This window comes from Lissotriton vulgaris, unplaced genomic scaffold (genome assembly GCF_964263255.1).
Source record: "Lissotriton vulgaris unplaced genomic scaffold, aLisVul1.2 SCAFFOLD_2577, whole genome shotgun sequence".
Classification (NCBI taxonomy): domain Eukaryota; kingdom Metazoa; phylum Chordata; class Amphibia; order Caudata; family Salamandridae; genus Lissotriton; species Lissotriton vulgaris.
In genome coordinates, this window is record NW_028250136.1 from 311,508 (window position 1) to 327,095 (window position 15,588).

Consider the following 15,588-nt stretch of genomic DNA (forward strand, 5'->3'; position numbering starts at 1 on the left):
CCGCGTTGTTTAGTGCCCTTACTCGTGATTGGTTATTATGTTAGTCACGTGGTTGCAGTACCCGAGATTTCATAGATACCGTAAAAAGACTATATACATCGCATGCAGTCTAAACAATAGATCATAACTAGAGAATAACTTTCCGATAATTGCACCTGCTGTGCTTCCATAATATTAAAAAAGGCCACAGATATTAAAATACTTTTGTGTGAAATTTACGGTGCATAATAAATTGCGCTACTCGAAAAGTAGAGCGATCTCTTATATTCGAAATGGTGGAGTGCTGGTATGGACGTGTCAGAATGTCGATGGAAACGGTTCTAAAAGCTTCACAGTTATTTGTCATGAAACCGTAAGGGGTATATGTGTAAAGCTAATGCTGAAATGTTAAGTAAAAGCGATGTATTCCATGTGTAGTGTACCATAAGTGTCAGATCCATTATTGAATTAACAATATACGCATACCAAAGTAACAGAAACTATAAAGGACACTGTCCTGTAGTCATACCGTTAAAGGTAACAGGCATACTCTATACGTTCATTCAGACCATTTGGTTTCCATGAATTAAGTTTCATGATCCAAAAATTATCTTGTCGCAAAAAAATATTTATTGTTGTTTCTTCCTTCCATCTTCTGTACTGGTTCCAAAATCAAACACTTCAGTTGTGATATATTGTGGTGCTGCTCCATAAAGTTTGTAGCAACTACTGATTTCATGTTCTTAGTTCTGATGTTAGATTTATGTTCATTGATTAGTGTCTTGATTTTTCGTTCGGCTTTCCCCACATAGACTTTGCCACATGGGCATTTCAGGGTGTAGATCACATTAGCTGTGTCACAGGTCACTGGAACTCGTAATTTGATGTTGTATCCCTTCATTGGGTGGGCTATATTGGTCCTGGTGAGTTCTAGATATCCTCTATCTCCAAATCTTTTACCCAGTTTTTCTATTCTCTCACTTCATTTTAATGGATCTGATGTTATCCGTTTGACTCTTAGCCCACCCTATGAAGGGATACAACATCAAATTACGAGTTTCAGCGACCTGTGACACAGCTAATGTGTCACTGACGCCACCTGAGGAGCACCCTAAAATTATTAAATACTACCATAAAAATTTTGTAATAAAGTAAAGAGGATGTGCGCCAGCTACATTTTGATTTCAGATACTGATCCGTCCATCAGTGGGCAGCACACCCACACAAAGCATTGAATAGACATGGAATATGAGGAGATTCCGAAAACAACGGATATAAGAGCTGATACCTTTGCGTTTGCAGGTGAGGAGGCATCCAGGATCTATGCACTAATACATGAAGAAATTACACAGTCAACTACTAACTGTACCAAGGAACAGAATATCAAACAGTTGATATACTTAGTGAAAAGGGAAATAAATCAGAGGCTACATGCAAGCACACTCATTAAATATCATCGAGCGCAACGCATACCCAGTGGCCTAAGGATAGCATTAAAGTCATCTTTGTGCAAGAATGCAAAAAGGTTTCAAGAGAGCTGGTAGGCGATCTTGAACAAATGTTCCCTCGAGTTGATCTTATTAATTATAGAGGAGTGTCAAAAATCCTTGAGGAGTTATCTAAAGAAATAGTTGAGGTAACCAATGAGCTTACCAACATGATGTCTACGGAGGACTGGACAAAAACGCTTCAGGAAATCAATGAACAAATCGCTAAACACTCCCAGGAAATCAATGAAAGTAAAATTTAAAAATTTCGTAGGGATACTCTTGATTATAAACTCGGAGGGGCTTATACATGGGCAGAAGTATACGCCCAACGATGGAGAAATCGACCTTATACACAACAAACGGACACTTCCTCATCGGGAAGTGACACAACAGACAGACCACAGACTGGCAGACCACAAACCACTCATAAGGGACCAGGGTCGGCATCAAATGAGCAACAACCATCAACAACATCAGCAGCAACCACAAGTTATTTTTTAGAACAAGGCCATCGAGAAAAAGGCGACCCAGGAGGGGAAAAATACAAAGAACATCCCAATACAAGAAGGACCACGATGCCCAAGAACGACAAGAAGAAAAGAACACCAAAGGACAATTAGCTATAAATATTTCAGATCATGTATTGACTTCACATGAGCTTAAACCATTGCAAAAGGGGACGTCTTTGTACCCACAGCACAAACTGACCAACTAGAGCTCGAAGTAAGCCTTTTTAAATTGATGAGGAAGTTACGACTAAGGCATTTATTTGAGAATATACTACCGGACCAAGGACCACAAGAACCAGACCAACTAAGAGGTTTAAGAACAAACAAGTACGTACCAAGCCCCAACCAGTCATAAAACACTAGACCTATTTGAGAATTTGGTTAAACAGGATCTATCAAAACTCAACTACAATGGAAGAACAAAGATCATTACACAGAAGGATCAAGATGCATAAGAAGGATAGCCAATAATGAAACCATCAAATGTGTAAAAGCTGACAAAGGGGGAGCACTGGTAATAATGAACTCATCAATGTATGAGGCTAAAGTAATGGAACATGTATCAGATATGACGACATACATGAAACTCAATGAAAATCCAACTGCACAGTTTGCTGACGTACTAAAGAGCATAGTTCAAAAAGCATACGACACAGGAGTGATTAAACAAAATACAAAGAATTTTCTTTTGAAAAACAATCCAAGAAGCCCAATTCTGTACATGGTCCCAGAGGTCCATAAAAACTTAAGAGACCCACCACTAAGACCCATAGTATCGACACTTGGAAGCCTCCATGAGCCAGTACACCCATTTCTGGACAAATATTTGCAACTAAGTGTTAAAAAGGATAATGAGAAGATGATATTGTGTACAGAGGGTATAAAATCTCTCTACACTTCGATTCCGCACCTTCAAGGCATAGAAGCCGTGTAACAAGCCTTAACAAGAACTGATCTGAAACTACCAATGCAAGTGTTTTTGATGGAGCTCATGTACTTTGCTCTATATCAGAGCTACTTTAAATACAAGCAGGATTGGTATCTTTAATTAGCAGGCACTTCCATGGGCAATTGCACTGCGCCGGTATATGCGAATCTGGTCATGCAGAAGTTCGAGGAAGAACATATACTATCACAGCCAGAATGGCAAGATAATATCAAATTACTTGTGCGATATATTGATGATGTTTTCATCCTGTGGAAAAACACAAGGAATGAATTGGAAAAAAAGCACTGCTGGCACTGAACGATATAGAGCATTTTATACAGTTTACCTGGGAAATTTCTGAAAGTAAAATAATCTTAGATGTAGAAATCACGTTAACTGATAAAGGCTTAGAAACCGACATATTCCGTAAACCAACAGATAAAAATAACATGTTACATCACACAAGCTTTCACCAAACTTCGCTAAAAAAACATCTACAAGTCTCCCAAATGCTAAGAGCCAAACGGATAACATCAGATCCATTAAAATCATGTGAGAGGATAGATGAAATGGGTAAAAGATTCAGAGATAGAGGCCAACCAGAACCCACCATAGAAAGCGCAAAACAGCAGACACATTCGACTTGCAGAACGGATTTGTTGAAAATAACTACCAAAAAGGAAAATATCAGAATGGTCATAGTATCAAAATTTTCTAATCTAAGTACCAACTTTAAAAGAATAATTAATCATCAATTGTCAATATTCTGAAATTAATCTGACTTCTAATCGATGTTTTCACACCCGCCGCTATTCACATATACCGGAAATAGGAACATGGGTGAAATTCTGAATCAAAAGAAAATAGAGGTACAAGCGGCAAAAGGAACTAGACCTTGCATGAATTGCAACAATTGCAATAATATAATTAAAGGGACCAATAGAGCTCACCCAATGAAGGGATACATGTGACCTACGGGCGATTTATGCGCTATATAAACACAAATACAAAATCAAATTACAAGTTTCAGCGACCTGTGACACAGCTAATGTGATCTACTTACTGAAATGCCCATGTGGCAAAGTCTATGTGGGAAAAACTGAACGTAAAATCAAGACACAAATCAATGAACATAAATCTAACATCAGAACTAAGGACATGAAATCAGTAGTTGCTCCACACTACAATATATCACAATTGAAGTTGTTGATTTTGGAAACAGTACAGAAAATAGATGAAAGAGATAACAATAAATATTTGTTGCGACAAGAGAATTTTTGGATCATTAAACCTAATTCATGTAAACCAAATGGTCTGAATGAACGTATGGAGTACGCATGTTACCTTCAACGATATGACTACAGGACCGTGTACAGGATAGTTTCTGTTACTTTGGAATGCTTATATTGTTGATTCAATAATGGATCTGACACTTATGGTACACTATACATAGAATACATTGCTTTCACTTAACATTTCAGCATTAGCTTTACACAGTTACCCCTTACAGTTTCATGACAAATAACTGTGGAGCTTTTAGAATAATTTCCATCGACATTCTGACACGTCCGTACCAGCACTCTACCATTTCGAATATAAGAGATCGCTCTACTTTTCGAGTAGCCCTGTAGTGTAGTTCCTATATTCCGAATAGGCTCTGCGCATTGGAATAAAATATACTGTAGATTAGACGTAGGACTGAGGTCTAATAGGTCTCTACCGAATATATTAAACTTAATAGTGAGTTCCAGCTAACTCAGAGGTCACTAGAAACTTTCTTGAATTCACAAGAAGGGATTAGTTTCCGACAACCGCATAAACATGACAACTTTTTTTCCCAAGAATAAGTATTCAAATCTCTAGAGTCGCAGAAACAATAGATAACTATTTTACTCAGTCAATCGTGCATGCTTCATTTCACCAGAGATGCAGAGAAATAGAGAGACCGGAGTTTTCAATAAAAAGTATTTATTGAACAGTCTTCTTTCTCAAGCATTGGATATGAACTGCTAGAATCGTAATACTGGTTATAAAGTACAATGTATATAATACGAACAGTATTATAAAGTAGTACTGTAAAAGCATGATATGGATTCTAAGCCAGTAAGTGCATAAAATGTATAAAATACATACATTAATAAATAATGACTAAAAGTACTCAACTGGTGCTTCTAAAATATGCCTACCCCGGTCTACCTAACCTAAGTCTAGTACGAGGGAAGAAGTAAGTGAGGAGTAGTCTAAGTTTAGTAGTTCTCTGCCAGGATTCTATTCCAAGAATTCTCTAAGAGGTCTAATCGGCTCCGTACCTTGGTTTTAGAAAGAAGGAGGTCTTGTATCTCTCTCTCAGGACTCGATTTCCCAGATACCCACAAGGGTATGCCGGAAACACTGGAGCTGTATTTATCTGCAAGAGAAAAGACAGAGTCTCTCTCAGTGCGTCAGCTGGAGGGTCGGCTTTCTGCAGAACTTGCTGCTGCAGGGCGTCGAGCAAGTAGATAGTCGATCTGCTCCAAACCACTGTGTGTTTGTCTGGGCAAACCTAGGCATATTTATACTTTGAAGGTGCCGAGTTTGACGCATGTTTGGACTTAATATCGTCACTCAAAGGCTAAATTCTTGGAAAACGGCAGGAGTTCTTTGAGAAATTAATATTCAAGCAGGGGGAAGTCCCTAGCTGCTGAAGGAAGGTTTTTCTGAGAAATTGTTGTTAATTTTCGGAACTTAGTGGAAGTAGCCATGCCGTATTTGGGCTGTATGGCTTAGCCCAAATAGGGTAGTGCTTTCTATGCCTATATAAGGATATGATAAAGTATACCTATATAAGGGCATGAATCGGGAAAATTACACTAGGGTCCTAGATTCGTTTACAACACCCACTCCACGATCTTAAGTTCAATAAAGTTAACCTAATAAGCACTGAACATATCTAAAGCTAGTGTTTACAATACCACCCCAAAATACATACAAATGCATTTGAAATGGTTGTACATGAGAAAAAAAAATATTGAGCATTTCTACAGTACGCATTTTAAGGAAATGATGACATTCTAAGCATATAGTATGGTATATAAATATGCAAACTGAATGAATCATGAATATACATTTATGAAAATGGCTCTTAAATACAGAAAGAAAAGGTCAAGACCATTTCATAACATAACATATTATGGCAATTGTTATATGAGGACAAGGCCAAATATTTTCTCTAGGCAGTGTTCAAAAAGGAAAAAAAAATCTTGTTTTCTAAGAATAGTTCTACTTTGAGCTGATTAGTCTGTGACAAAAAATTTCAATGTTTTTGGAGAGAAAAAATTCTAATGGTTGTGAAAAAAATAGAGTTCCAAAGTTTTTGAAAAACTGAAGGCCGATTTTCAGAGTTTAGGGAACGCTGTGTGCATGAATCAAACGTTATTCTCGTGTCAGGAGAAAACATCAGATCATCGAGGCTGGCAAAGAAATCGTCTACCACAGTAGGTGAAAGTGGAACTACTTGATCAAGCAGATCAAATGTGCACAGATGAGAAGCATTGCCGTCAGCGCCAGGTGCCGCATTAGCAGTGTTCATATCAGATAGTACCTGTGTGCCTTTTGATCCTCGTATCTCACCCTCAGTTAGACTTACTGGTGAGACCTCAATGAATGCCGTCAACAGGATTGGTAGCCGTTGGGGACAACACGATGCATGAGTCGTTACAGGACCTAGCAAGGCGTTGACATGCAATGGCAGGACTGATGGAAGTGTAAGACAGATGTCCAACACGCATTCCTCTCTGCAAAGCAGGCATCGTAGAACAGGTAAGATGCAATCTTGCCAGATTGGTCTGAACTATAGAAACCAGGTTGTGTTCAGATCTCTTAAACGAGCCAAGCCCAGAATCTGTGTAATCCTGTGTAATGTGGAGAGGTGTGGCTCACGGTGTAGAGCAGGCAGACCCGGAAGCTGAGGTCAGACCCGGGACCAGGGTTCAATTCCCGACGCGGCAGGGTCTTGAGCTCAAATGTCCACGGACTCGATAATTCTCGCTTCGGTGCCTGTTCTAATCATGGGTTCTCACTCTGCAACTCTGGGCATTAAGCTTGCTTAATCTCCACAACGGCCCCCTGCAGCGGGATGCCTGGCTTTCACCTTGGGGATGCCCTGTAGGGGCTACCTCACAGGGAAAAGCCAGGACGGGTTCCCAAGGCAAGCGCCGGGAAACCTCCGGGTAGCTGTGCGCTCAATAAATGCAATAATAATAATAATAATAATAATAATAATAATAATCCTCTCACGATACCTCATGGCAAGGAGGGCCCCTTCCTTGTTGGTCTGGGTATCGTTGGTTGCCGGACTTGCCATATCGGAGCAGAAGGAATAAAAATAGAATTCCTGCTACAAGTCCCAAGATGAGAGGCAGGCCGCCGAACACAGAGTGCACGAAGTTTGGAAAAATGCCGAGGACTGCTTCGAATGGTGTTAAAAGACCCCCAAAAATTGTCTTAAATAGATGTGGGATGCCACTGGTATCAGACATGTTTAAGATTTGACTTAACATTTCTGCAAAATGTATTGGGCAGTTTGTTGATAATAATGCATGTACTCCGCAGATGTCCTTGCAACTTGCAGATTATACGTTTCTTTAGACGAGGTCAGTGGCACAGATTTTTGCAAAAGAATGGCTTTTATTTCGCTTGAAGTATCAATTTGTTGCGTTGTTCTGATAAAATGAATAAATGTATCAATTCGTATAGAAGAGATATTCAGTGAAGGCCATAATGCCGTCCCACTGTCTGTCTTGTGCGTTGGATACATTACTTGCAAACAACAAGTGACCATGGACGACACACTAACGAGATAAAGTTTTCCTGGCATCATACCACAGCAGCTGTGATCATTCAACATAACGTAACTGCCATTGGATAGCTGCATGAAAATAGATTCTATCACAGTGGAGGGAGTACCGTGCAGGTGGCAAGAGAGGTTATTTGCAGAACCGTCGCAGGCTCCGTGTAAATTAATACCTTTGCACAAAAGTGTACCACTTAGTGAGTTTTTACAATTTTTTTCACTAAGGAATACCTCTTTTCCCTTGTTCCAACATTTGTGTGTGTAAGGTAAAGTCCATGTCGACTTAATGTATTCTTTACCCAACCTTTCATACAGGCCTGCTGGTATATGCTGTAGATAATACTGGAATTGGAAAATCGTCACTGGTATTATGATGGTGCCATAAATTATCCATTCAATGACAGGCTTCTCAGAAACTGTCAATGGTTATCTTTCCAGTTTTTCAATGCTCAGCACTGTCTAGTCTGCTCCTCTTTGTGCAAAAGAGATTTGTTTATCTGTAAGGTTAAATACAGCAAACAATGACATTGTGTTGATTAGACGCCATGGCACGTAGCCTGAACGAAGATTTTGCAACGTCCAGCCTAACTGCATTATAGAACGTAATTGAGACTGGTCATGCTGTAACATTAGCAAGTCTTGTTCCATTATGTCAATTGCAGAGGATACAATGCTGTCCAAAGAATATATTGTGGGGGACAGAGTTGTTAACCCATTGTCCACTACAGAGAGAGCTTTCTCTAAATTAATACGATCAATTTCTCATATTCTTTCTGCAGTTTTCATTTGCGTTATTTTCCAAGCTTCGTTGTACCTGTGTTTTGTTCAGGAATCTATCATGACAGTTATTGGTGTCTGTGTGCTAGATTAACCATTTTTTCCTATCAGGGTTTGTTCTGGTTTGTGTTAAAATATATGGTACGTCTACCTCCTTTTCTGTAGTGTCATTACTTTCAGAAGTGTGTTTAGGTAAAGACGGTTTATTTAAATCTTTTATCTTAGCCAGGCCAAGACAAGAAGTCTGTTGAACAGTATCGTTTAAAAACATTATTTGTTCTGGTATAATGCCGGCTCTGAACAAGGCTTCTAAACCTTGTACCTGCCAGTCTTTCGTGCCCCTGACAGTTTTTGTCTTAATGTTGTCTTTCCAAAAGTCAAAACCTAATGTAGACAGCTGAGCATAAAAGTTGCAGAATAAATTTGTTTAGTATTGGTCAACATTGTTTTCATTCCTGTCTTATTTACACTTTTGAAATAAAACACTTCTGTATTTGTAACATTAAACCCTGAGAAGTACGAAAACTTTTCATGAAATGTTTTTGAGCTGCCTTTTGGTGGCGTTGGACAATGTTCCCATTGATTATATGTAAAAACATTCCTAGGACTTGCAGATTTGTGCAAATAGTGGTGACCATAATGATTAAAACAATACATTTATTCATAATCTGATGACCCTTCTAAATAGTCATGTTCAGTAAATTTTGCAGACATTTCTAAATCTGACATCATATTATTAATAGTCTCAAAGTCCCAATCATCAGAAAATGTGCTGGGTGATACAAAGTCACTTAAAGAAACCTTGAACTGGTGTGGAATCTTCAACAGCTCCACCGGGCCATAGATGTCATAATCAGTTCTATCCCATGCTATACCACCAGGTATAGGAAAGGCTGTGATGTTCACTGACTACGTCTCTCTCTTTTCACAATGGGATGATTTGTGAGGTTTTAGGACCAAGTTGATTTCCTTACTTGCTGTGCCCATTGTTCAGTATTTTCCATCTATCATTTGTCCCAAGCTAGAAAAAATACACCTAAATCAATCCAAAATTCAATCCATTGTGAAACCAGATATATTTTCTCAAGTTGATGAAAGAGTTCTGTTGTTTTTTCTTTGAGAGTTTTATTTGCTAGCCTTTCTTCGGGTTCACTGGGATCCTCAGAAAATGTATCAAAGTTGATAAAATAACCAGAGGCAGTTCTGTCAATTGTTCGAATTGCATCAGGATTGTTATTAATCTTTGGAGTTGCTTCTTCCTTTGTCATATTGGTATAGTCAGAAGCTACATCATTGTAGAAAGGTGTTTCTTGACGAACTGTTATTTGGGTCTCAAGAGGCACGAGTTCCATGGCTTTGTTACATAGTCCTATTTTTTACTGCAGCTTTATCAAATGTGATAAGTCTTTCAGTCTGAACCTCTTGGATAGTAGCAAGATTTGGTCTTCTGCTACATCTTGGCAGTCCACTGGGCCTACTACTTATTATTGGCCACATGTTGTGGTTTGACCAGGTCGATGGACACGACTCGGTTCTCCTTTTTACCAGCAAGGGGCGGTAGTACTACTGATCTTGTTCCTTGGATTGCTAAGACAGGTACTTCTTTTCTGTAAGAAGGCCCAAATTCCTTCTTCACCGCTATCTTTTCCCTGACTAGATCCCCAATCTTTGGAATCCAGACAGGTCTTGCTGGGACATGTGGTTTTTCTTCAGAGGCTGTTGGCTTTTGTGTTGTGTTACTCAGACTTCTTCTTCTTTCATTTAACCCCTTCGCTGCAGGGTTTTTCACCTCCTGTGCGGGGGAGGGGGCCGCGCACAGCGCCCCCATGCTGGTGACGAGCTCAGCACGTCATGGAGTACAGCGGAGCTGTCCTCATGACGAGCTGAGCTCGTCACGGCCGCACCTGTTTTTGGAACGTTCAGCACAGCGGGGCAATTAGCCCCGCGTGCGAACGTTCCAATGGCCGTGACGAGCTCAGCTCGTCATGAGTGCAGCTCCACTGTACTCCATGATGAGCTGAGCTCGTCAGCAGCATGGATAGAGTTAAGTCCTGTAAAACAGCCAAACGATCTTTGACATCAAAGGGTTTTTGTTCCACCACTGAAGTTTGACAATCGAGGTCTTCGATTATCATTCTAGTACCAAACAGTAATTCATAAGGAGTGATTCCCCCCAGAGAATTTCTTGGCAGATTGTTAAGACTACGTTGGACAGTTATTAAATGTTTGACCCACCCATCACCCGAACCTTAGCTGTTTTGGATTGCTTTATGTCAAGGTTTTTTCTTTCCACTACTGCATTACCCTCAGGATGGAAGGGACTAGAATACCACAATGCAACGCCCAAGCTAACCATAGCCTCCTTGTAAGCTCGAGAGCTAAACCCAGGACCCTGGTCAGAATGTAGCGAGCCCATTACTTATGTGCCGATAAAGACTTGCAAATCCTTTATAACAGTTCTGGCATCAGCCGAGCGCTGGGGCCATAACCAAATAAATCTTGTCCTAGTAGTTGTGGGACCGCATCTGTCTGTAGGGACGCCTGCGGGTAGATAGCCGAATGCTGTCTAACAGTGGTATCTGAAATGGGCTGGCTACACTGTAGTCAGGTATCTGGTGGTTGTCAAAGCTAGGATATCTGTAACAGGTATTACAGTTTATTCCAAATTCGTAAACTTGGGTGCTCATTCCTGGCCATCAGTACATCTCTTCTAACTCTATAAGAGATTTCAAGATCCCTTGAAGTGTCAGACCCTCTCCCATGTGTGCTTCTTAAACCAAGTAAGCTCTCCGCTTCCTGTTTGGAATTACTCTGTCCCCCACTCCAGGGATTCGAGCAAAAGGAACGGAGTTTGCATGAGTTATGTATGTATATGTGAGTGGATAGTTTAGAGGTAACGCTGCATGATTGCCATCCATTGAGACTTTTACTGCTAATACTGTTTCACCATCTATTACTCTTTTTGCGTGAGCGATTGTAGCTACGGAAGCCGTTTGCACAGCTGCCTTCGCGGCTTCATCAGCCAATGAATTCCCTGCAACGTGAACGCCATCACGCTGATGACTCAGTGTATTGATCACGTGAATCTTTTGTAGTTTTCTGCAAAAGACCTACCTGTTCCCAAAGCTTTTTTGCTTAATTGTGCCACCTTTTGAATTTTTGAACCCGTTTTTAACCCCGTTCTGCAAATTTTCATTGTAAGATTCAACGCATAAATACAAATCGCACACTATGAGCGTGGGGAATTCGCGATCGGTATTTTCAAGCGCCATCTTGAAAGCCTGTAGTTCAGCTCGCTGAGCTGTACAGTCTACGAGAGATTGAGTTTTTGTGACCATAGGTCTGAATTTGCCTTCGCGCCAGCGACCTTTAACAATCGCGCACACAGCACTATATATAGGCTTGTTTACCCCCAATTGTGGTCTGTGCTGATCCGTCTGTATATATTATACATCCGTAATGTTCAAGAGGCAGAATTTCGGTTGGCAGAGGACATTCTTGTTCGTATTGTAGGAATTCTTGTGTTTTCAAGCTGGGGTCAAAAATTTATTCGACGTCTGTTGCAGCAAGAGAGTTGACCAATTGTATCCATCTCGGATGTAAAGCTTTAGCATTTGGGATGCTTGCTTTTGTCACTGCCTCTAAGGCAGGTACAGGTGTAACGATCATTATGCGTCTACCCTGCGCGAGAGCTCTCTCTTTTGCTACTGCAGTTTGAACTGCTGTCAGAATTTTCTGTTTATGTTTTTGAGATTTTTATTGTGCACAACTACCCGAGGGTGTCTCAACGCATGTTTGGACTTAATATCGTCACTCAAAGGCTAAATTCTTGGAAAACGCCAATAGTTCTTGGAGAACTTAATATTCATGCAGGGGGAAGTCCCTAGCTGCTGAAGGCGGGTTTTTCCAAGAAATTGTTGTTAATTCTCGGAACTTAGTGGAAGTAGCCATGCCGTATTTGGGCTGCATGGCTTAGCCCAAAAAGGGTAGTGATTTTAATGCCTATATAAGGATATGATAAAGTATACCTATATAAGGGCATGAATCTGGAAAATTACACTAGGGTCCTAGATTCGTTTACAACAGCGCGACTTATTGCACACTGTAAATTTCACAAAAAAGTGTGTTAATATCTCCAGCCTTTTTGATTATTATGGAAGCATAGCAGATGCAACTATCGGAAGGTTAATCTCTGTTTAGAATCTATCGATTAGACTGCATGCAATGTATATAGTCTTTTTACAGTATCTATGAAATCTCGGGTACTGCGATCACGTGACTAACATAATAACCAATCGTGAATAAGGGCACCAAACAACGGGGAAGTGCTGTAGATTTGCACACGGAACTACGCTACAGAAGAAAACGTTGGGAACTTACAAAAAGTGAGTTTAGCTACAAAGAGCACCCGTCTTGGCAATATTACTGTTGCGCGATCACACTAAACGAAATGTATGTCTTTATGAACAGGGCAGGACTATTACGAGTGCCAAATGCCGTGAGTTAACTATATTTATGAGTTGTACAAACGTGGAGTATAACGCGGTATAACGCAGTTTGTCTTCATGAGGACACAAAGCATGTTCAGGATAGAGGTCACATCTTGATATTTAATGCTTGAACATTACGGAGTGCATTTAGATTTCACAACCACACGCTATAGGAACTGGAGTTGATAATATACACGGTTATAACACATACACGAGTGTAAGAAGCATGCGAATAGCTAATGTTGAAATTCAATGATTATTCTAGACACCTTGTCTGTAAACTGAGGATGTATTGTAATGTAAACAATTTAATTTGAGAGTTAGTGGTCATTATGAGATCACAATCCTGTGTGCTACGATCATTTTGCAGCATTGCTCCCTGAAGAAGGACTTTCAGCCCGAAATGCATAGGAGCCATAAAGGCTGTATTAAACAAGGAGTAATTTGAAAAATATGTGGATGAGATTAAATGAATATAATTTCAAGGAATTGGATATTGAATAAATGGATTCCGATTGAAATGAATCTGTTGTGAAAAATGTCTTTGGAGTCCTACTTGTAGGAACACAGGTGTACCCATGGGGATGCAACAAATTTAGTCCCGGAGTATGTACCAGATATTTTGAATGCAGAAGTCAAGGGATTATTGTCTCTCGTTGGGCGAAGTATAACAGCATGTCGTCTATGTACAGTGATCCACTCGTCCCACTCTGTATCCCATAACTGTTGATCACACCTACATTATTGCTTCATACAATGTTTGGAATAAGTTAGTTATATCTTAGAGATGTTGCCCCTCTCATGGTATGATAAAATCAGTTATAACCTACTGGGTCATGTCTAAACATCCCTGAATTAACTCCACAGACTAGGTATATCAGTTGTAACATCCTAAGAGCTGTGCCTCTATGTGCCACACCTGCGCTGCTCTAGGGTGATTCCGCGAGATTTTTGTAATGTATTAATAACTTATAACATCTTATAGATTGAGTACACCAGTATTAAACTCTTGTGAGCTTTGGATCCCATGGTCACATTTACGCTGCTCCTGGCTGGACTCATGGATAGGTTGGGCTGCAAATGACTGGAATACATAAAGCTGATCTCTGCTCTTGGGAGATGGTCATCATGATGCCATCAACTCATTGTTACTGTACTGCGAAAATGGCAATCAAACTTGGCCACATCATTATCTGTTTCTTAAATAGCGCTTAAACACAAGGGCATTCAACAATTCAAAAACAGGACAACCCTGGACAGAAGACAGCTAGGTTACAGAATGCAATGCTATCTGGCAGTTTGCGCCACATCGCACTTGCTTATGCTGTAGATGCTCTTCCACAATTCCTCATTTAACTATCCATGTGTCGAAATTAGTTATTACAAGAGCTAAGATGAGGACTAGAGTGGTGCATTGTTATGATATCTTTACTAAACCCTAAAGCATAAATTGCCTTGTGTGTTATAGTCATAATGTTACATTTTACTCTTCTGGTTAGACATTCAATGCAAAGCGGTCATGTGGCAGAATCATGGCACCAGACAGCTAAATGTTCTACTACTAGTACTACCACATGTTAGACCAGCTGACGTTTGGGATCCTAGAGAGAGGTTTGATGTGATAATCGTTGTATTAGTTTGGTTCTTCATTGTCATACATGAGCCAAACAAAAACCACAAGTTCTTTACTGTGTCCAGAAAGAGAATTGCTTTTACCATCAATTCTAAACTATTGGTGTGGTTCATTCCTCTTTATCGTATGTGATGGGATCCTGTAATCTGAATTTTATTTTCAGGTTTAAATCAATTTCTTAACCTTCATTTCAGAAAGCGTTATTATCTGTAATTCAGCATGAGTTGGTCCTATTCCAACTTACTGATCAAGGGTATTACAATTTACAAGTCATCCACATACTTTTAGAATATACTTGTACAACAGTAACCTAGGGTCACTCAGTAGTGCATGTAGTGGTTGCACTCATGTTAAATATCATGGTTATGTAGTTGTGGTTGCAAATATGTGTTGATAAAACTGGTGAATAATTTCATGAAAATGCCCCAGCTGCTATCTAGTTTATCCTTCCTTAGTCCTTACATTAGGAGAAATACCAAAGGCAATCCCCATACCCATTTGCCTCTCCCTCCATTCTTTGCCCTCCTATCATATGTTTCCAGCTTCCTGGTCCTCAACCACAGTTTTCATCGCAGACCTCCACTCGCTAAGGTAAATATAGAAAAGGTAAAAAGTATGGCTGAACGCAGGCATTATTTTCGAACATTGTGACATGTACGACTGTCTCTCAAAGTACCAAACAAACTGCTTTCATTCCTCATCACGTACCAAGGTGCACAATATTGCCTTGTTGGGTGAAATCAAAGTGATTTTTCTGATCAGTAGAATGAATACCTATATGTTACAAACCTACATTTTGGAATATGCTTGACTGCTGCATACACAGAAGTACAGATTTTAATCACATAAATAACGATTTACCATTAACTATTTGTTTTTCCAGTACACACCATGATGTATTGTATATGAAACATACTCAACATATAGTAAACAACTGAGAATTTAAATAAA

The 15,588-nt window shown here is 39.8% G+C and overlaps 1 protein-coding gene across 1 annotated transcript in view; it reads right to left on the reverse strand.

Annotated features, from left to right (window-relative positions):
- LOC147663347 (voltage-dependent L-type calcium channel subunit beta-2-like) overlaps positions 1-15,588 on the reverse strand; it is a gene marked incomplete at its 5' end in the record, with an annotated part of 112,209 nt that overhangs the window by 83,754 nt on the left and 12,867 nt on the right. The gene's annotated exons all lie outside the window — the stretch shown is intronic.